Raw genomic sequence first — 22,843 nt, forward strand, 5'->3', positions numbered from 1 at the left:
ACTCAAATTTCTGCTCACATAGGAGCCAATTCTTCGTCAATTTGACGCATCTACTCCTACGGAAGTACACAGCGACGCAAGCTGTATCGGAATTGGAGGCGTTCCTGTTCAGCGTCATAATGACAGAGAGCACGTCGTTGCTCATACAAGTCGTTAACTCAGCAAGGCTGAAAACAATTACACTCTGACCAAACAAGAATGCCTCGCAGCCGTATTTGCTATTCAGAAGTTTTGTTGTTACCCGTATGGGCGTCCTTCAACAATTGTAACAGATCATCATTCCCTATGCTGGTTCGTTTTTCTCCGAAACTCTTTTGGACGCCCTGCACGCTGGGCTCTAGGCCTCCCGGATTTTGGCTTTTATGTTGCGTAGAAAAGTGGAAGGCGTCATACCGCCGCCGATTGTCTATCTCACCTTCCATTGTCTACGATTGACGACAATACAGACACGTTAGACATCTGCTTAGCTACTGTTTAACGGAAATCTCCTCAGGTCACCACGTTCCAGCGGGAACAGCACAATGACTTCACTTTAGACTCTTTATTCGCTACTGTCGGAAGCACCAAGGGCATTTGATTGATTTGTGGGGTTTAACGTCCTAAAACCACCATTTGATTATGAGAGACGCCGTAGTGGAGGGCTCTGGAAATTTCGACCACCTAGGGTTCTTTAACGTGCGCCCAAATCTGAGCACACGGGCCTACAACATTTCCGCCTCCATCGGAAATGCAGCCGCCGCAGCCGGGAATCGAACCCGCGACCTGCGGGTCCGCAGCCGAGTACATTAGCCACTAGACCACCGCGGCGGGGCGAAGCACCAAGGGCAGTTGTCCCTTTTGTCTTTACGATGGACTGTTGTACAAGGTCACTTTCTCCGCAAATGATGAAATGGGGCGCAGTATTGGCTGGTGATTCTCCAAATTATGCGGTACGAGGTCCTCCATTTCATGCATGATGACTCGAAGTCTGGCCATCTTCGATGCATCCGCACTCGCATCGAACTCAAGAGCGCTTCTACTGGCCTGAAATGTGACAATGTACGAAGCAATACATCCCCGGTTGCGACAAATTCCACCACCACAAACGTCCTACAAGCAGTCCGCATTATAAAGCCGCCAAAAACAGCTTTCGAACAAATTGAAATCGACCTGCTAGGACGGTTTCCGTGGTCTTGCAACAACCACTGGATCATAGTCTGCGTCGATCACCTTACCTAATATGTGCAAACCGCTGTGATATCATCTTCCACAATGGATTCCATCGCCTCTTGCCTGTTACAATAGGCCGTTTTTCGCCATGGTCCACCTCGTGTCATCTTCAGTTATCGTGGTCGCCAGTTCATCGCCAACACTGTAGATGAATTGCTTCGTCTCTGCACTTCCCGGTTTCTCCAATCAACGCCATATCAGCCCCACACGAATGGCCTTGTGGAACACACAAACTGCACGCTTAATAATATGCTGGCTATGTATGTATCCTCGAATCACAGGAACTGAGATGAGATTTTCCCATTTATCACCTATGCCTATAATACAGCGAAGCACGAAACCACGGACTTCACTTCGTTCTACCTACTCTACGCTCGACACTCGGGCAGCTGCCTTGATACAATACTTTCATTCGAGCTCCATATGGACGATTCAGTTGCTCAAACACTGTGCCGAGCTCAACAAGCCCGCCCAATTGCCCATATTTGCACACTGGCATATCAAGATCGCTCCAAGCAGAAGTATGATCAACGCCACGACATCGTTTTATTCTAAAAGAGGGACGTCGTGTGGTTGTGGACCCCTCATGGAAACGTGGCTTATTCCAGAGATTTTTAGCGCACGATGTCGGTCCATTCATTAACGTAAATCACCTGAGTGACTTGACCTACGTGGTGACACGCTAGACATCAGCTGGTCGACAGTCAAGCCAAACACAGTTGGCACATGTAGCTCATCTCAAGCAGTTCCATTCCACACTACGCCAATGAATCGCCTTGCTCAGCGGGCTTCGTCTGTGAACCAGGGAATCATACGGTATGATCCGGGCCATGGTTTGGGACTAAAGTAGAGGAAGAGGAAATTAGTTGGTTCAGCCTATGTTCGCCATCATCGCCGATCATCGTCTGATCTTGCCTGTAAATAAACATAGTGAATGTCAGTCAAACCATAACAATACTAACGAGTGGTGCGCACAAAGTTAACAATCGGTCAATGCGACGCCGAGAAACTCAATCAAGGCCTGATAAAAAGTACGTGTTGTGCGTGGCACTAAGCAGATCTGATATGGTCTAACGCTACACTCATTAAGATAATTTTAGGATGAGTTAGACAGCTGGCGCGAATGCTCTTAGCGCACTGCCTGCCGAGCAAGCACTTTCTTTGCGAAAGGGCGTCTGCTACGCAGGATCAAGGCAGGTGGCACCACGCTCGAAGTGCGAGAGCGAAAGAGAGGTTATGGCGGGGACACGTAAGCGAAGGAGGTGAGTGTCGCTTCTTTGCGAAGTTGTAGGAGCTTCAGTTGCATTAAAGCCCCTTGATCTTGGACAAGTAACGACATTTTTCTCTATGCACGCGTTTCCTCCTCGATTCTCCTCACCTACTTGTCGTACGCACGGCGCAAGGCGCTATTTTTTACCGACGCTCCCGAGGCACGGCAGAAATCGATGGAGCCCGTTTATTTGTGGCAGCTTGCGCGCCACAGTAGTGCTGAAATGTTTTTGATGATGATAATAAAATAAGAACGTTCATGCAACCATTTAATAAAGAATAAGCTTCTTCCAAAGGTTGTATAAGTGAGGCATGCTAAATAAATAAAAGATTTTATGGGACGTTCCATGATGCAGATGTTTTTCTACCGCATGATAACATGCTGTACGTTTAAATCAGCTGCAGTTCCGCTTGTGGCATGTCCTTCTGTGTTCTGCTTTTTTTTTCATGCTTGCGCACTAGTATACGACACAGGTAGCTACAGCGTCACATATTGCAATGACTTTGTGGATGGTGGATAGTTTTATCATCATCATCATCATCATGATCATCATCATCATCAGCAGCAGCAGCAGCAGCCTGACTACGTCCACTGCAGGACAAAGGTCTCTCCCTTGTTCGACCGGTCAACTCGGTCCTGTGCTTTCTGCGGCCAAATTATACCCGCAAACTTCTAAATCTCATCTGCCCGCCAAACCTTCTGTCTCCCCATAACCCGCTTGCCTTCTCTGGTAATCCAGTTAGTTACACCTAATGACCAGCAATTATCCTGTCTACGCGCTACATGCCCGGCCCATGTCCATTTCCTCTTCTTGATTTCAACTATGATATTGCTAACCCCCGTTTGTTCCCTAATCAACTCTGCTCTCATCTATTCTCTTAAGGTTACACAGACCAGTTTTCTTTTCATTTATCGCTGCGTCGTCCTCAATTTCTGCTGAACCCTCTTTGTAAGTCTCCAGGTTTCTCCACCATAGCTAAGTACCGGAAGATGCAGCTGTTATACACCTTCCTCTTGAGGGATAGTGGCAATGTACCTGTCATGATATGAGAGTGCTTGTCAAAGGTTCTCCACCCCATTCTTATTCTTCTAGTTACTTCGATCTCGTGTTTCAGCTCTCCGGTTATTACCTGCCCTAAGTAGACATAGTCTTTTGCAACTTGAAGCTCACGATTACCTATCTTGAAGCGCTGCTCTCTTCCGATGTTGTTGTACATTACTTCCGTTTTCGGAAGAATAAATTTAAGACCCATCCTTTGCTCTCCTTGCCTAAATCTGTAGTCATGAGTTGCAATTCGTCCCCTGAGTTACTCAGCATTGCGATGTCATCGGCGAAGCGCAGGTTACTAAGGTATTCTGCATTAACTCTTATCCTTAACTGTTCAAACTCTGGGCCTCTGAAAACGTCCTGTAAGCACGCGGTAAATAGCAATGGGGACACTGCATCCCTCTGCTTACACCCTCCAGGATTGGTATTCTGTTGCTTTCTTTATGAAGCAATATGGCAGCAGTTGCTCCCCTGTGAATGTCTTCCAGGATCTGATGTAGGTACACTCGTGGTAAGTCCACCTGTAGGCACATGTTTTCCGTGCTTGTGCGCCAGTATACGACGCAGTATACAACAAAATATTGAACGTGTTACTTGTGCACGAATTTCAAATTTTTCTAGCTCAGAAAATGTTATAACCGAACATGTGTATGGTTTTCAAAACAAGTGTACTGAAAAAGCCATTTTATATAATAAAAATAAAATAATCTATAATTTTGAGCAAAAGTGCCACACAATCGGAACGTTTGTTAATTTCAAGAAAGCATTTGATTTCATCAAGCATGAAGTGTTTTCTTAAAGCTTAGCGAATACGAAATAAGAGGCTTATCTCTTAATTTAGTAAGAGGTTACCTAGCTAATCGGTATCAATATGCTGATGTGACGCATTCCAAGTCTCAAATGGCAAAGACAAATTACAGCGTCGCACAGGGTTCCACACTCGGACCACTTTTGTTTCTATTCTACAAAAACGATATAGTAAACGTGCCATTAACACCAGGTATTGTGCTTTAGGCAGACGACACTAACGTATTTTTTTGCTGGTGAGGATATGTTTAGTATAAAAAAACAAGCAAATATTTGGCTTAAAATTTTGTCTCTATGTTTGCAAGAAAATTATTTAAATTTAAATATTATGAAAAGAAAATTTTGACCTCATTATTTTGCGACCTCTAATTTGTCCTCTTCCTCGTAATCCGCAGCTTACATTCAGAGAGGTTTGATTGAGTGGGTTCAGGCTCAAAAGTTTTTAGATGTAATTTTTCACGAAACGTTGAACTGGTCCAATCACATGGATAAACTTCGTACGCAGGTCTCACGGTCCACTAGTGTAATAGGAAAAATAAGATGCTTACTACCCCTTTGGGTCACAAAGCAGCTCTACTTCACTTTAGTTTATTCGCGCCTACATTACTGCGCGTTAATCTGGTGCTCCGCAACAAAAACAAAATATTATTCACAGATAACAAAAAGAATGCTGCACATAATTGAAAATGTTCCTTGTCGAACGCCGTCCGCCCCATTTTTTCACAAGCTTGGTATGTTAATATTTCAAAAATATTTTTGTTGCGTTAGCTACAATGGCCTCGCTGAGCCAATTTTGTGTGGCACTGGTCTGCGCACGCGCATTGATACTCCGCCGCGCGCGGCTCGCCGCCGGTGTGCGCGCAATTCGATGCGCTGCGCAGACGATCAGTGGTGTCACGCACCGGAGCCGGCACCTCCGTCGCACTCGGCTGCGGCCGCGCACGACTCGCCGCCGCCGGTGTGCGCTTTCCAGAGGAGTGCCGCCATAGCCTTGGTAAACATAAGGACGCCGACCCACGCGCCTTCCCTGTGCAGTCACCATCTTACACTGCGCTGGAGCCACTTGATAGCGCCTCTGACGGGCGTTTGCCACTGTGGTACAGCCATGGAGAAGGAGAGTGCAAATGCTGCTCAACGGTGCAGCAGAGCGGATAAGCTTAACTCATCGGATCGCGAAGTAGCTGCCCGGCAAAATAAATAAACATGTGCCACATATTACGTATACCGTGCGTGTGTCATTGGAACAGCTATAAGCATGATATCTGGAAAGCTAAGAATAATCAGCTGAACCTTTTCTAACGCTACGTATATTCTGGCATAGCTGAGCTAAGCCACTGCCATTTTTTTATAAAAAAGCTTGCGGCAGTCATTTGGGATCATAAGAAATTGAACGTCGATATATCTAACCATGCTTACATCAGCAAGCAACAAACATAGAGCTCTAGGAAAACCACCTATTACAGTGAGAGGATTCGGACAAACTATAGAAATCAAAAGCAAGCACATCATATTCCTTCGTTTTTTAATTCAAACCGCATGAACATTAGCATATTCAATGAAAGTCGAACATCAGTACTTTTCAAAATAAAGATACATGATTATGTACTGACCCTTCAAGGATAATATGTGTATTTTTTCTTTTAAATTTTGTATGAATTAGCTCATCTCATGTACTTTATCGCAATACAGGGGTCTCAACGCTTTCAAAGCACGCATATTTCTGTACGCTTATTCGCAAATTTTCACTTATTTCACCGATAATCATAACATTGTTTTTTTTTCCTAAATGTTTTTTATATGTATAGAGTTTTTACGAATGTTCAATAACTTCTTGTCGCTATTTTTTTTTTCGCTGTAGATCTGCACTTATTTTTTTGTTGTATTAATTCATAAGATTATGCTTTGATTTGATGTAGATATTGTATTTTCACAGAAGAAAGTTTTGACACATTCATAAGTCGCATATTTGTGTTAAAAAATATATATATATATATATATATATATATATATATATATATACATAAATATATATATATAATATACATATATATGTATATATATTGAAATACAACGGCTCAGCTGACGCTTTATTCAAGCAACAGCAAGATGGCGCCGATGATGCAGAGGAACGGGGCGAAGACTGATGATGGTTATTGACAGATAAGGGAGATGACGCCCGATGTTTTCTTACACTAATTTCCCCCGACGACGGAAGCAGCCAGCCTGGCCGCGAATTACGCTGGGGAACGCAAACGATAGGGCTTGAGACGCGAAACGTGCACAATCTCTGTCCCGCGGCAGCGTTGGTCAGTGGGGACACGAACAGGTGTGACAAGGTAGTTCACCGGTGAGGTCTGTTCGACAAATTTGTAGGGGCCAAGATAGCGTGACTCAAGCTTCTCGCATAAGCCAGGCGTTCGCGCAGGGGAGTCCACAGAAGTACATCGTTGCCAGGGCGGTAGAGAACGACGCGGTGAGTGGCATCGTAACGATGTTTGCGATCTTCTTGGCTAGCTTCGGTGTTTACACGGGCAAGACGACGACATCGAGCAACACGGGACAGAAACTGGTCGCAAACGAATGGTTAAGAGTCGATGGGGCCAGAAAAGAATGAAACCTCGAGTGGGGATGTCGGTTGGCGTCCGTATACTAGGAAAAATGGAGAATAGCATGTGGTTCGTTGAACTGACGTATTACCAGCATACCTGAAAAAGGAAAGTATGGCATCCCAATTGCGATGATGCGGTTGGATATACATAGACAGCATGTCACACAGCGTGCGATGAAATCTTTTCGTTAAGTCATTGGTTTGCGGGTGATAGCTAGATGTTGTTTTATGAACTGTTTTTGATGCTCGAAGAACTTCACTGAGCGTGCTTGAAAGAAATGCCTTGACAGCTCAGCGACAACAGTCCCAGCCTCTTACTGCCTCCTTCTTTGCTCCCGCGATAATTCCTGACCTTTCTGCTTCTCGACGTGAGGCGTTGCTAAATTTGCTAACGAAACACCAGGCCTCCTTCGACGCCAATGCTTCGGTGCTAGGACAGACCACAGTTGCGCATCATCGCATCTACACTGACGGTCAGACTGTTGTACGCCGTCATCCCTACCGAGTCTTCATGGGCGAGGGCAATATCATCGAGGAGAACGTAACCGATATGCTAAAAAGAAACATCATACGACCCTCTACCAGTTCTTGGCTATCACCCATTGTGTTGGTATGAAAGAAGGATGGATAGGTACGATTTTGTGTTGATTACCGCGCGCTGAACAAGATTACCCGAAAGGATGTATATCCGATGCCCCGTATAGATGATATACTTGACTCATTGCAAGGCGCCCAATACTTCTCCACCCTTGACCTTCGGTCCGGGTATTGGCAAATACTAATGGACGAAGCAGACAAAGAAAAGACCGCCTTTTCTACGTCGGACGGTCTTTAGGAGTTTAACGTAATGCCATTCGGCCTATGTAATGCTTCCGCCACATTTGGTTGCGCCGGCGGGTGGTTCTGTTGGGCTTGCTCTTGTGCTATGGTGCTCTGCTGGCGTAAGTGACGTCATGAACGGAGCTCCAGGAGCTGGCTTTGGATGGAGAGAGGTCGAACAGATCGGAAAGCACCTCCACCACTTGAAATACAACGGTTCAGCTGACTCTTTATTCAAGCAACAGCAAGATGGCACCAATGATGAAGAGGAACGGGGCGAAGACTGATGAAGGTTATTGACAGATGAGGAAGCTGACGTCCAATGTATTCTAACAATATATATATATATATATATATATATATATATATATATATATATATATATATACATATATATATACGTAAATATTGAGTGGGTTGTGCATTCTTGTGGCCAGGGCAGAGTCGGTGCTCTATCAGGCATTCAGTTGCTTTTTCATCACCCCTTCCCATTCAACTACTTTATAAATCAATGTTGTATAAATTCAATTATGAATAAATTTCAAACTTCAAACTTCAAAAAAAAAGTTACTTACAGCGTCACATATTGCAATGACTTCGTGGATGGTGGATCTTTTAGCCATGTGCTCGTCTTCTTGGCGTGAAAGTAGCCTTGCGCAGTGGCCTCCAAGCTGAAGGCCATCGATCAATGTAAATACAATAAGGTACCGCGAACAGTGAGTGATCTACCATCATAACATAAGCACAAAAAAGATTATTAGGAACTGTGTTTTCACGTTTTGTCAAAAAAACTAGCAATCGGGTTACTTTCAGAAGAGAATATCTGCACCAGGACTTGCGCGTCAATAGCGACCAAAATTGCCTATCCATACTGACTGATACCAATCACAATTACACATGAGCCACTAGAATAAAAGATAATATAGTTTCTTATTATTAGGGAGTGGGCGCGGCGGCAATGCAAAAATGCATCGCTCAAACCCCTTCTTGTTTGCCTTTCAGGTTATGCTTGGCATGCTGCTTTTTTTGGTTGGACTGACATCGGGCAACTCATCAATGGATTTTCGACGCCTACCCACGAGCACTGGACATACCTGGCCTTCTCATCAGGCACCGGATGGCGGTGGCGGTCACTTCCCAGCGAGCAGCGCAACATCGTCCTAGACCATGGCGTCACGGAGCTGTTACTTAAAAGACTGTCTCGGCGAGAGATCCTTCAGTGGGCGCGGCGGCAATGCCAAAATGCATCGCTCAAACCCGTTCTTGTTTGCCGTTCAGGTTATGCTTGGCATGCTGCTTTCTTCGGCTGGACTGACATCGGGCAACTCATCAATGAATTTTCGACGTCTACCCACGAACACTGGACATACCTGGCCTTATAATCGGGCACCGGATGGCGTTGGCGGTCACTTCCCAGCGAGCAGCGCAACATCGTCAGAGACCATGAGGTCACGGAGCTGCTACTTAATTGACTGTCTTCGCGAGGGATTCTTCAGCGGGCGTGACGGCAATGCCAAAATGCATCGCTCAAACCCCTTCTTGTTTGCCGTTCAGGTTATGCTTGGCATGCTGCTTTCTTCGGCTGGACTGACATCGGGCAACTCATCAATGAATTTTCGAGGTCTACCCACGAACACTGGACATACCTGGCCTTATAATCGGGCACCGGATGGCGTTGGCGGTCACTTCCCAGCGAGCAGCGCAACATCGTCCGAGACCATGACGTCACGGAGCTGCTACTTATTTGACTGTCTTGGCGAGGGATTCTTCAGCGGGCGTGACGGCAATGCCAAAATGCATCGCTCAAACCCCTTCTTGTTTGCCGTTCAGGTTATGCTTGGCATGCTGCTTTCTTCGGCTGGACTGACATCGGGCAACTCATCAATGAATTTTCGACGTCTACCCACGAACACTGGACATACCTGGCCTTATAATCGGGCACCGGATGGCGTTGGCGGTCACTTCCCAGCGAGCAGCGCAACATCGTCCGAGACCATGACGTCACGGAGCTGCTACTTATTTGACTGTCTTGGCGAGGGATTCTTCAGCGGGCGTGACGGCAATGCCAAAATGCATCGCTCAAACCCGTTCTTGTTTGCCGTTCAGGTTATGCTTGGCATGCTGCTTTCTTCGGCTGGACTGACATCGGGCAACTCATCAATGGATTTTCGACGTCTACCCATGAACACTGGACATACCTGGCCTTATAATCGGGCACCGGATGGCGTTGGCGGTCACTTCCCAGCGAGCAGCGCAACATCGTCCGAGACCATGACGTCACGGAGCTGCTACTTAATTGACTGTCTTGGCGAGGGATTCTTCAGCGGGCGTGACGGCAATGCCAAAATGCATCGCTCAAACCCCTTCTTGTTTGCCGTCCAGGTGAGAAAGCGATTTGGCAAATGCTTTTGTAGCAGTAATGTATGCCTGGTTTCGCTGCCGTGCCCACACCTTTTGCTTGAATGGTTGTGTGATTTATCGTCTTCCTTGCGTTTGTTGCTGCTGCTGGCGGGGGACGTCGAGACTAATCCTGGCCCTCGTGACACTGGGCTTGAAAAACAGCTCAAAATAATTGGAAAGGATATCCAGGAGATAAAGAACAAAAAAATGGTGACCAACCAAACGCTTGCAGCTATAGATAAAAAGTTAGAAAAAATGGGCAAAATGGAAAAACAGGTACTTGAACGCGTGAAAAGGGTTGATAAACTTGAAAATATGGTTGTATCTTTGACTAAAAAATTGATGAGTTAGATAACAGGGGCCGTAGGTCTAACCTTGTTGTGTATGGTTTCAAGGAACTTGAAACTGAAACGAACCAGGATCTGCTTGACGCTGTTGAAAAAGGAATCTTTGAAAATAAGATTAGAGTAAAAACGGCTGGCAAAGAAAGAATTCACCGTCTTGGGCGATGGAAGGCTACTGGCAGTCCTAAAGTCAGACCTGTAATCTTAAAGTTACTTGACTATCGGGATAAAGACAATATACTTAAAAATTGCAAGAAGCTAAAAGAAACGGAATACTCAATTAGCGAGGATTTCTCGCCCGTAGTCAGAGAAATTAGAAGAAAGCTCTGGAAAAGAACAATTGAACACCGAGACCAGAAAGACAAACTTTTCTTGTCTTACTATAAAGTCAGAATTATTAATCGCTTGTACACCTGGGATGACCAGAGTAACGACATAGTGGAAGTCGCAAAAAACGGAAGCAGGGACAACGAACAAGCCGGGCGACCTCGAAACCGCCCTCGATGCTAGTTGTGCTTAACGTTAATGCACGCAGCCTTATCAATAAAATGGAACACTTTGGAGCAAACCTGATTGCACTCGAACCCGACATTATTTGTGTGATTGAGACTTGGTTACATTATAATACTGGAAACTGTGAGGTGGCTCCACCAGGCTATTTCATTATCCGAAAAGATAGACCAGCTGGAGGCGGTGGTGTCGCCTTGCTCCTAAAACAAGGCATAAGTTACACAGCGATGCCAGACGTTTCGGGTGTAGAGGTGGTCTGGTGTAGGATTCAGCTAGGCCAGAATAAAGTCTGTGTTGGTGCGGTACATAACCCCCCCCCCCCAAGCCGAAGCGTCATATCTCGATCAGCTTCCAGATTATATGCAAGATTGCATGGCGGGGAGCGGCATAATAATTGGAGGAGATTTCAATCTCCCCGATAATAATTGGAACTCTCTATGCCCTTGAAGTGCAACAAACAATATATTGCTAAGTCTTCTGTTCCCTTTCAGCCTTAACCAAGTCGTTTCTCAGCCTACTCGTGTGCAGGGCGCTTCAAGCTCCATCTTAGACCTCGTTTTTTTTGAGTGATCTCTTTTTGAAAGGGAAATACAACGTCGAATTCTTTGAAGGAATATCTGACCATGATATGGTTTTGTGTAGCCAACACTTCTAGAAAAGGTTGCTCAACGTGGTACTAGAAAGTCCGTGTACGCCTTCAACAGAGCTGATGACGATGCCATTATGACCTACCTAGCCAATGAGTACTACAACTTCCATGAGCCGGTCTCAGACGGCTCGGCTGGCTTAGACGAGATTTGGCTCTTGTTCAAAGCACATGTTATGCACTGCCTGAGGCAATATATCCAACAATTTCAAAAGAACACTAACAAGTACAACACATGGATCACGCGCGATGTAATTCACATAAAACGAAGAATAAAAAGACTGAGGAAATCTAATACGGTCCTCCCGGACCCGGACTTCCACCAAAAAATAAATTCATTAAACAGGCTACTAAAAGAAGAAACAAAGTTAGCAAGGCAGCACTACTGCAGTACAACGCTTAGCAACTTTATCCATCATTCACCCGGAAAATTCTGGCGATATATTAGATGTAAAGAAAGCAGTGCAAAACCACTGTCACCCAAGGAAGAAAAGCAACAAGCAGAATTGTTTAACGTTTTTTTTTCATTCCGCATATGCTCCTGACAATGGCATTGCGCACGCCTACAGGCCAGAAAATATAGAGAGAAACGAGACGCTAAGTGCCTCAGTCATAACCGAAGCAGTCGTGCTTTCACTCCTATTGAAGTTAGACGATAATAAATACACCGGCCCATACGGAATCCCAAACTGCTTCCTTAAACGCTACGCCAAACCCGTAAGCAAATACTTATGTCTTCTTTACAACAAGTCAGTTTCAGAACAATGCTGCCAGCTGAATGGAAAATGGCAAAAACAGTACCTGTCTACAAATCTGGTAATCCTTCTTCTTCGTCTAATTATAGGCCTATTTCTCTTACACGTACTTGCTGCAAAATATTACAGCATATTATACTAAAATCTATTACCCAGTTTGTCGAGGAAAACATTGCTCTCCATCCCCATCAACATGGCTTCAGGGCTGGTCTCTCTACCGTTACCCAACTTGTAGAACTCCTGCATGATCTCGCTAAAAGAATAAACGATCAGACACAAATAGACATAATTCTACTAGACTTTTCGAAGGCATTCGACCGTGTCTGCCATGCGAAGTTTCTTCAAAAACTCAGACATATTCTAAGGGATGGACGATATTTCCGCTGGATTAAGTACTATTTAACTGACCACCACCAATTTATCCAGTTAGGCGCCATCACTTCTGAAGTTATGCCGGTGCTTGCTGGAGTACCTCAGGGTTCAGTTTTGGCTCTTATCCTGTTTCTTTTGTTTATAAACGACATAACTTGTAGGGTTCAATCTAGAATTAGGTTATTTGGAGATGACTGCGTTCTGTATAAAGAAATACAAAGCCAGCAAGATCAAATAAGTTTGAACAATGATTTCGCCTTGATAGCACAATGGTGCGAGAGTTGGCAAATGGTCATCAACTTCGATAAAACAGTTCCAATGACAGTAACAGCCACTATTGAGGCCATCCAGCGCAAAGCCGCGCGTTTTATCTTTAACAGATATAGACGCACCGATTCGCGTACGCAAATGTTGACAGATATTAGCCTTCACACGCTAGCCAGTTGTGCGATGCTATCCCGACTCAAATTTATGTACCTAATTTTACACAACAACCTAAAGTAGATTCGAACACCTACATCTCTTTCAACACTTCTAGGAAAACTCGTCACTAGCATCACCTTACACTACAAGAATATTTATGCCCCAACAATACATTTAGTTCTTCGTTTTTCCCGTGGGCAGTGCGAGAGTAGAATGCTTTACCCGAGACGGTGGTTGTGCAGCCCACTGTCCACAAATTTTACGAACTTGCTGGCCAAGCCATTCTATCAGCTACATGATAGTGACGCTATCAGGATTGCACTGATCATTGTCCTCCCTGCCAGTACATTTGTGGTTTAAAAAGGTGGAAGTCGGTACCAACTTTGTATGTTGCGTGCTTACCTTTTTCTTCCTTTTTCGGGTTTTTTTTTCAGTGTGCGCACATGTGACTGAGACATGTGCCTCGTTAATAATGTAGGTTCATAATTGTTATCATTTTATACCATTATTTTTTTTTGTACTCATACAATTTTATAAGTATGTGAATAAAGAATGTTTTTTGACACTTTACAACTCACTCCTGTAAAAATCCCTGACGGGATGGACAGTATTGGTAAATAAAAAAATAAAAAAACATCCTAAAGCAGGCGTGACCAAAACGATTGCGGCCATGGTCTCCTACAAGTTGGCTCACTTGCTATCATCGTGCTATAGCTTTTTTTTTGTTGCTCCTCTGTATTTTTTCATTTCTTTCAATGGACCGTATCTCTTTCATGAGTTTTGTGTGTTAATCCCCCTTTCAAAAAAAAATTGAATACCTTTATGGAAACGAGCACCAATTAGCTTAATATTTATTCATCTATTTTTTGTTTTTTCCTAGGAACGTTCTCGTAAACGAATCCTCACAGTCAGAAAAAAAGCGATCGAGAAGCTGTGTCATCACCTCGTTCGTAGTAAAAGCAGACTACAGGTGTGGATTTTCGACGATTGCCGAGGTGCGTGCGAGGTGAAAAAAGTATGAGCCCAATATTTTTATTTATTCTATTTATTTATTTACACATACTGCAGACCAGCATTTTGGTCCAGTCAGAAGGGGCATAAGAAACATCAAGTCATTCAGAACAGTAAAAAAAACGTATATTGATACGCTAATAGAGCACACATGTCTGCGAAACAGCAACAAAATTTATAACACATTTGATTATTCTAATCAGCAAGTAAATAACGTTCCAGCAACATGGCGAAAGTTTTATCCGAAGAAATCTCGTGAGGCAGTGAATTACATTCATTAACCGTTCTGGGAAAATAACTGTATTTGTAAGCATTAGTTTGTGTAAATAGGGGGGCCAAGAATCGATCACGTTTACGGGTGCGTATTCCTAGCATAGCAGTGGTTGGCTGAACGCAGCAAGGAACATTAAGGCGACTTTCCCTGACATAATTTTGTATAAAAAACGTTGAACGATTCAACTTTCTTCTTGTTTCTAAAAAAGGAATTCAGCATATTGATGCTAACTCAACATTGATGCAACGCACGAATAGCCAAGAAAAAAATCACAGCATATCCACGAGGTGAATGATGACGAGTGTGGTGAAGCTTGCGGACAAACGGACGCACAGGTGGATGAACTGATGGCTGCACAAATAGACGCGCGGAAGCATAGATGGACTCTTCTTTCCACTGATCATTCACTCCGTGGATATGCTGTGACACCGTTTTTATTGACATCCAATGCAATGCAACTGGCTACTACGATAACGACGATGACACGGGACTTACGACCCACCGCGTAAGGAGCTACACCCCTAAGAAACGCGTATGTTCATGAGCAGGCCGAAACAATATTTCCAACGCAGCATTCGGTGATGCTTTCATACGAGCAATAAGAAGGGCGCCTTACCCCACAAACTACACTGTTCTTTGACGAAACGAAGATTTTCAACCAATGTTGTGCAGCCCCGGCTGCTTGCGCAAGCCAACGCGTTTACCTTGGGGCATCATAAAAACTGGGCAACGATTTTCACGGTGGTTGTGGCAGTCATAGGCGACACAGCACGGCTTGGCTCCCGCAGAAAGGACAGAAAACAAAGCGCGCGCTACGTTTGCTACGCGGAGCGCCGGGGAAAAATCACTACGAAAAGGGATAACACAAGCAAAGCGCAAGATCCACGTATCTCCAAAGACAACTGCGAAGGAGACCAATCATCGTGCAGAAAAAATGTTGGGGACCGAGAGGACGCAAAGGGGGAGTGGAGGGAAAGAGAAGGTTGAGCGCACGGCGGCGCGTACAGTGGATGGCGGTAATTTCCCGAGATCAAGCGGTTTTAACACGGAGGAAGGAAAGATAGGAGAGGCCCAGACGTCACTCGTTGTGAAGCCGTGGTGAAGCCGGAAATCAGCTACATTGACTGGGCAAATTCTCCTCTCTTGTTGATCCGAATGTAAAGCAGAAGGTGCGACTCTCTCTTTGGCTCGGAAAGCACGTGGGCTACGCAGTGCGCGTGTCGTGATGATCCGAAACCAATGTAGCAGGGCTCAGCCCTCTGGTCCAGTGCGGCACCTTCGCGAAAACATTTCGTCCTTGTATCAACAGCGAGAAGGAACACTCCACAGAATACTTACTTTGGAATATTTTGGCTCAAATATGCGCAATATTTCTTTCCTAAACTACAATCGCACAAGTGTGAACGCTGAGACCTTGGCAATAATGGCGGGCGGTGTGGATGTGGTCGTACTTGAGCTGTTCAAGTTGGCCAATAGACATCCAGACAGACAGACAGACAGACAGACAGACAGACAGACCAAAATTGTTTCGCTCAGATATCGCAAGACTGACCATCCTATTTAAAACACATTTTTAGCACGCGGTGTCTGTATGCTAAGCCAGACCGCAACTTGCCGCCGCGTACTAATAATTTCAGCGGCCTTTATTCTCCTTCATTTTAAAGAAATGATAACGAAGTGCATGAGCTCTCCTAAAAAAGCGTTCGACGTTACTTAGTGAAACCCCGGAAAAAACAGGAAATTAGTGATGAAGTTGCAACACAATAAGAATTGAACTTCTTTGACGAAAACAATACAGTAAAAGGAAAAAAGAAGAAAAAGTGAGAAAAGAAACAGATTGACGCCAGATTAAACCACGTGACGAAAAAACCACAGCTGTTTTACTGAAGTTTTACTGAAGTTGAAGCACTCGCAGAATAATTGGGCTCGTTGGTATTAATTTGTTTTTACACTGAATACGGCGCGTTCACAAACAGGGACACAAGAACGAAAAAAAGACGTTAACACCCCATGTCTACTCGCAAGTGCAATGTATTGGGATGAAAAACGACTACTTAGAAATCACATATGACATAGCTAATAAAACAGCAAAAAAGAGGGAAAGAAAGAAAAAAGAAACAAACATGGTAGATTCCTCCGTCATAGCATGATAGTAAAGTGTGTCTTCAGAAAATTAGCTGAACGTTTACGGTTTAGTAATATAAAAGAGCTCGCGCAATGTCTTTTGGTGTTTGACAGCTATATCAGTGCGTAGCTTAAGTTCATCCACGTTGCCGCTTGGTCATACATCTCCATCCTTATGACTAACCATCATCATTATTCAATAAATAAACCATAGAGGTCATAGTTCATTGTGGTAGTGGTAGTAGTTAATGGTGAGAGCGAAAGCAGAGATAGCGTTGTCGCAGCCAGATGAGCCTGACTGATTGGACGGCAAACTTAGTCTAAGGGGGCCTACTCGCGGCATGCTAGAGGGGCGCCGTAAAAGTTTTCACGACCTGATTGTTTTACATGTTTTTGTGGCTGGTTGCGTACAGTGAGGGCTTAAGAGATAAGTGCCGCAAGAACGGCAGCGATAGGAGCACGCAGTGAAAAGCTAATGGGTCTAGAGATATCAAATTACATTGAAATGATTGCTTGCCCTCAACTTCTATTTCGTGGGCTCACCTGACCGTATTTTCCTTGGCCTGTGACGTCGGAAGGCTGCCCAATGTTAAAGGAGGATACAACTTTCTTAAAAGAGATTTCATGAGTTTCGAGATGGCCGTTTCTCTGCGGTGACCTTTTGTGCCCATGCAATGACTGCTTTCTGCAGTTTTTCCTCGGGGGACCGTATTAAGGTCTCCCTTGTCGTTTCGGAGAGAACTGGCAGAAGCTCTCTGGGTGGGGGAAGGCCCTCGCATTCCCAGAGGATGTGACTTTGGTTTGCTATGGCGTTTTTGTCGCAATTTTTGCATGTTGAGTCAACCTCTCCACCTGTGATTATCGCAAAGCGTTGTGGAGTGGTGAGGCTGTTCGTTTGAATACGGCGGAGGATAGTGGCTTGCGCTCTCGTGAGGTTGCTGTGCGGTATGGGATATAATCTCCCGTCATTTTTATACATATTTGTAATTCGTTATAGGAGGTCACTGCCTCTCCTATCGGGGAGCCCGGTTCCAATGAGAGTGCGACCCGGCTTGCTAACCCTCGGGCCACTTTATGCGCTTCCTCGTTATTGGGGTTTCCCGAGTGAGCGGGGACCCAGACCAGATTGATTTTCATTCTATCATTCTGATTAAAGTTTCTCAGGACCTTGGCTGTATTTAGTCCCACACTTCTCCTTACAAAGCTGAGAATAGCGCTCTTAGAGTCGCTAAGGACAGTCTGGCTGGTTGGATGCATAATGGTCTGCGCTATGGCCATTTCTTCGGCCTCTTTCATTGATGCGGCTCTAGTGGAAGCCACATTTACGATTTTAAGTTCTCCGTCCACGGCACTCAGGGTGTATGTGTTGTGTCCCTGGTTGGCGGCTTCGACGAAGACCACGGTTTGGTCGTACTTGTGCTTTTCACTTAGCCTATCTGCTCTGGCTTTTCTCCTAGCGTCGTGTCTGCCTGCCAGGGTATTTTTGGGTATTGGTTTGATCTGTAGATACTGTCTAATCGCGGGAGGTAGTGGTGCTCTGCCTCCCGTGGTGTGTATGGGCTGAATTTTCCATTTATGCAGGAGATGTAGTCCCATAATTGTGTCTGAAAGGCGTGTTATTTTTGCTGTTTTGTGTGCATCGATCGGCTCCTCTGGGGTGTTATGCATTCCAAGTTGCAGGAGCTTCTCGGTGCTGGTATAAACAGGCAACCTAGGGCCCATTAAAACGCCTGTCGAATTACAGCTTCAATTTTATCTCTTTCTGATTTCCTGCGAGGATAATAAGGGAAAGAGTAGACTGTTCTGCTGATTAGAAAGGCCTGAAAGAGCCTACACAAGTCCATCTCCTTCATGCCTCTATGTCTGTTGGCCACTCTTTTGAGCAGTCCACGAACTTGTTTGGCGGTGTTCTGCAATTTTGTGAGGGCCATGGTATTTTCTGTGTTATGTTGAATAAGCATACCCAGCACTCTTATGTTCAGAACTGGAGGAACCGGGCCGCTTTCCAACATAATTTTTATCGGTGCTTGTTGTTGGGCGTCCATGCCTGGCGTCTTTTTGGCTTTGCTTCTAATGATTAGGAGTTCGGAGTTCGACGGGGAGCATGTTAACCCGTTGTGTCTAACATACTCTTGCACAACGTTGGCTGCCTCCTGTAACGCGTCATTTATCGCACCGTCCGAGCCACTGTTCGTCCAGATTGTAAACTCGGCCGCGTATATGGCATATTTGATATGTGGTATCCTGTTTAGCTGTTGTGGTAAGTTCATCATGGTGATATTGAAGAGTAGGGGCGAGTGGACGGCACCTTGCGGGGCTCCTCTTGTGCCTAGAGTAAACTTTTTACCGCGCACTTCACCCAGTTGGATGGCGGCCGTGCTTTCTCTGAGAAAGTCAGAAATGTGTACGCAAACGTTCTTTCGTTTACGTTCAACTGGGATAAGCCATTTAAGAAGGCCTGATGTGCGACATTGTCAAAAGCTTTACTGACGTCCAGGCCCAGTATGGTCCGAGTGGCTCGTAATGGACCTGGGTCAAGGATGTCTTGTTGCAGTTAAAGCATAATAACTTGTGTTGATAGACACTCTCTGAAGCCGATTAGGGTGTCAGGTAGCAGATGCTCTTTTTCAATGTATTGTTGAGTCTGAATAATATAATATGCTCCATGACATTGCCTAAGCAGGAGGTGAGAGAAATCGGTCGAAGGTTTCCCAGTTCCAACTTCTTGCCCGGTTTCGGAATAAAAATGACGGTAGCAAGTTTCCAGCTAGACGGAACTTTTCCATCAGCCCAGTAAGTGTTGAATAGTTTAGTGATCTGGTTGATTGAGTGGTCATGTAAATTTTGGAGCATTTTGTTTGTTATTCTGTTTTCCCCCGCTGCGGCAGTGGTTTCATTCTTGTTGAGTACTGCTCCAACTTCAGCTTCGTCTATATCGCCATCTAAAGCTGGATTGATTTCTCCTTCATATTTACCCGGAGTGGGCATGTCCGCGTCGATGTTGAAATATTTGCTTTGCAGTTCCCGCATTAGGTCATTCTCCTGCTTAGGATAGGAATGGATTAGTTTCTGCAGGTTCTTACTTGCGTTAGATTTCGTCTGTTCGAGATCTATCAGATGTCTGAGTAGAAACCAGGAGTTTTTGTTAGCTAATTGGCCAGTGAGCTGGTCACTCATTTGGTGCCAGTGTTCTCGACTCAACGCTTGTGTATAATTCTCTATTTTGTCGATTTGAGCTGCCTTCTTTCGTAAGGTTCTGTTGTGTTTTTGTGACATCCAACTCTTCTGAATACTGTCCCTAACATCCCACAGGTGTATAAGCCGTGAGTCAAGGGCCGGGTGATCCTCCTCGATCTCGGCTTTAGTGGTGGCCCTGTTCGCGTCTTGGATTAGAGTGGATGTCCATTCTTCCAAGTCTGTGAGTTCTGTGGGTTCTCTCTTTTCTAATGTATATGAAAGTGTCCCAATTAGTATGTTTCACTCTGAACTTTCCTTTCTTTATTTTACTGAGTGGGATTGTGGTGGCTATGATGTAATGATTGCTGCCTGCATTAGTTTCTGTGTTTTCCAATTTGGCAAATTCGATGTTTTTGATGAACGTTAGATCAGGTGATGTGTTTCGACAGATGTTGTTAACTACTCGGGTGGGGCGCTCGGGGTCTGTGAAAAGGTTTAAGCCCAGCTCTAGTGAGGTTGTCCATAGGCTGGTCCCCTTCTTGTCACAAGGCTATTATCCCCATGCTGGAAGGTGAGCATTGAACTCACCTACTATGATTAGAGGTGAGCTTCTGGCATGTTTCTGCGCCTTTACAATAGGCTTAAAGGCGATGATGCCTTTGTTCTTTGGTGAATGATATGCGTTTACGGTGTACAGGGTGGGCTAATTTTCCTTCTTGGGGAAGATTTCTACAAAGTTGGGGGCTATACCCTCGATGGCGACATCTATCGCGTTAGCGGTGAGGTTTCTATGTATCATGTGTGCCGTGGAGGAATTAAAGCCTTCCGCCAGTGTCGTGTTGAAGGTTGTGTAGCCAACAAGCTTGGCTCTTACGCCAGTTTCTTGTAACGCCTTAACATCAGGTTTGAATGTAGAATGATGGATCATATATGCGAGATTACGTCTTTTAGCTCGGAACTCTCTGCAGTTCCATTGCCAGATTAAAATTTGGTCGCTGGCCATCATGAATGCTTAGGAGTTTCTGCACGTGGTCCGTGTATTCTGATTGTGCCTCCTGCTTGTGTTGTTGATAAGCTTGTGTTGTTGTTAGGTCCCTCGACTCTAACTATGAGTGGTTTTGTGCAACAGGGCTTTGGTGTTGTTGCTGTTGTTGTGTCAGTGCGCCTATGTTAGCTATTTTGAGCCGATTAAGACCTGCCAGCATGTTTTCGATCGCAGCTTCGATTCTGGTGAAGCGAGCTTCAGCAGATGCCTGAAACTCAGCCTGTTTGGCTTCTAGCTCCTTGAAGCGCACGTTTATTGCAGTTTCTAGCTTGGCTATTCTGAGTGTCGAGTTTTTTACTTTTTCTCGTTTTTTTCTGTAGCAATTTCTCGCACTGGGCTAGAAGCTCTGCGCTTTTTTCCTTTCATTCTGTCAGTTTCCATGTTAGTTACCTCGCTGTGAGCGCATGCCATTTGTTCCTCAGCCGCGGGTGGGAACAAATGTTCCCTCACCTGATTGTTCTCTCACCTGATTTCCCTCACCTGATTCCCTCACCTGATTCCTCACCTGATTGTCTAGAGGTCTGGCCGGTGGCTGGTCCCTTGATTTCGAACTGGATCTGGGATGGCCGCCTCGAGTCCGGGATGTTGACCGGTTCCAGGTGTTGCCCCCTTGTTTGGTGTTGCATGCTGCCTGAAAAGTTGCCGCTTTGCTGGTTTGCCCTGGATCGTCGGTACTCCAACCTGCGCTCTTTGGTGGGCCGTTGCTCCAGGCGTTCTTGTTGTTGTACATTGCTGGCGTAGAAGCAGATGTCTTCTCACCGGGACTACAGCTCTTCTGCGCAGAGATGGAAGAATTTCTGTACCTGCTCTTGCTTCTTTTTTGCGACGTCGATCTTGATCGATCGGCTGCTGATTTTGATCTTCCTCCTTCAATGGTGCTGGAGGACATCGATGTTTTCTTGCTGTGATTAGGTTTGACAGGTGTGAAGTGCAGCTTGCAGCTCCTGCTGCCAGTGGGATGTTCGCCGAGGCAGACTACACACTGTGGTGTACATGTTGGCTGTTCTTCCTGTGGCGATGGGGGATGTTCTCCACCGCATCTTCAGCATTTCGGTATTCCAGGGCCTGGCAGCGGGCACACATCTGTGCGGTGCCCAAGCTTTCTGCAGTTGAAGCAAGCCTCAGGTCTTTCCCTGAAGGAATGCACTTCTAAGGTGAAACACCTGAAGCGGATCGTGGCAGGAAGCTTGTGTCTGGCGAAGGTGATGACCAGGTGTTTTGATAAGCCCAGTCTCCTGGCAATTACTATTGGGATGTCAGGGTTTTTTTCATAAGTTGTGCTTGAAGATCGTGGTCTGTTTCGTTCGTGTGGGCGTTGTAAACTACTCCACGGATGGAGTCGTCCGGCGCTGGTACGTAGGTGGCCACTGGCAATTTCATCTTGTAGCTCTGACTTCTGAGGACTTCTAGTGAGCAGTACACCTCTGCCCTGATTCTGTCGAGTGTACTGACTGTAAGGGTATTTTTAGTAGGGTGAATTCTTCTTTGCTTTTCTTCTTCTGCTCAGGCCGGGTCGACTTTGGCAGTGTTTTAGATGGCTTCCATCAGCGTAGCGAAGCCAATGTTCGACAGGTTGATTGGGTGTCTGGGTCGAATTACAATTTTGTAATGTTCGCTTGGCAGCCTCGGCATGGGTCTCCGGCATGGAAGCTGCGGCGGGTGCGCTGCTTGCACGACAAATGCCGGGGTACTGGCGTGTTCAGGCATTGCCTTTGAGGGCTTGGGCGCAGCCGTTCTGTACTTGTGCTGTAGATCTAGGGGGTCTAAGCCTCCCTGCCTCGTTTTCGGTGTGACCCAGGTGCCGTCTTCGAGCTCTGCTGGGTCTAGTTGCTCGCCTTCTACAGCGTACTGCGTACTCTTCCAAACGTGCATCTGCAACTTGCGCTGCCAGACGGCTTCTCGCGGGTTAGCGCAAATGATTCAAAAAGGCTCACCACTGGCACTTATGGTTTCTGAAGTCAGTTTCGGTTCATAATTCATCGTCACAGGGCTCAGGGCGTC

This window comes from Rhipicephalus microplus, chromosome 9, assembly GCF_043290135.1.
Source record: "Rhipicephalus microplus isolate Deutch F79 chromosome 9, USDA_Rmic, whole genome shotgun sequence".
In the NCBI taxonomy this organism is placed as follows: domain Eukaryota; kingdom Metazoa; phylum Arthropoda; class Arachnida; order Ixodida; family Ixodidae; genus Rhipicephalus; species Rhipicephalus microplus.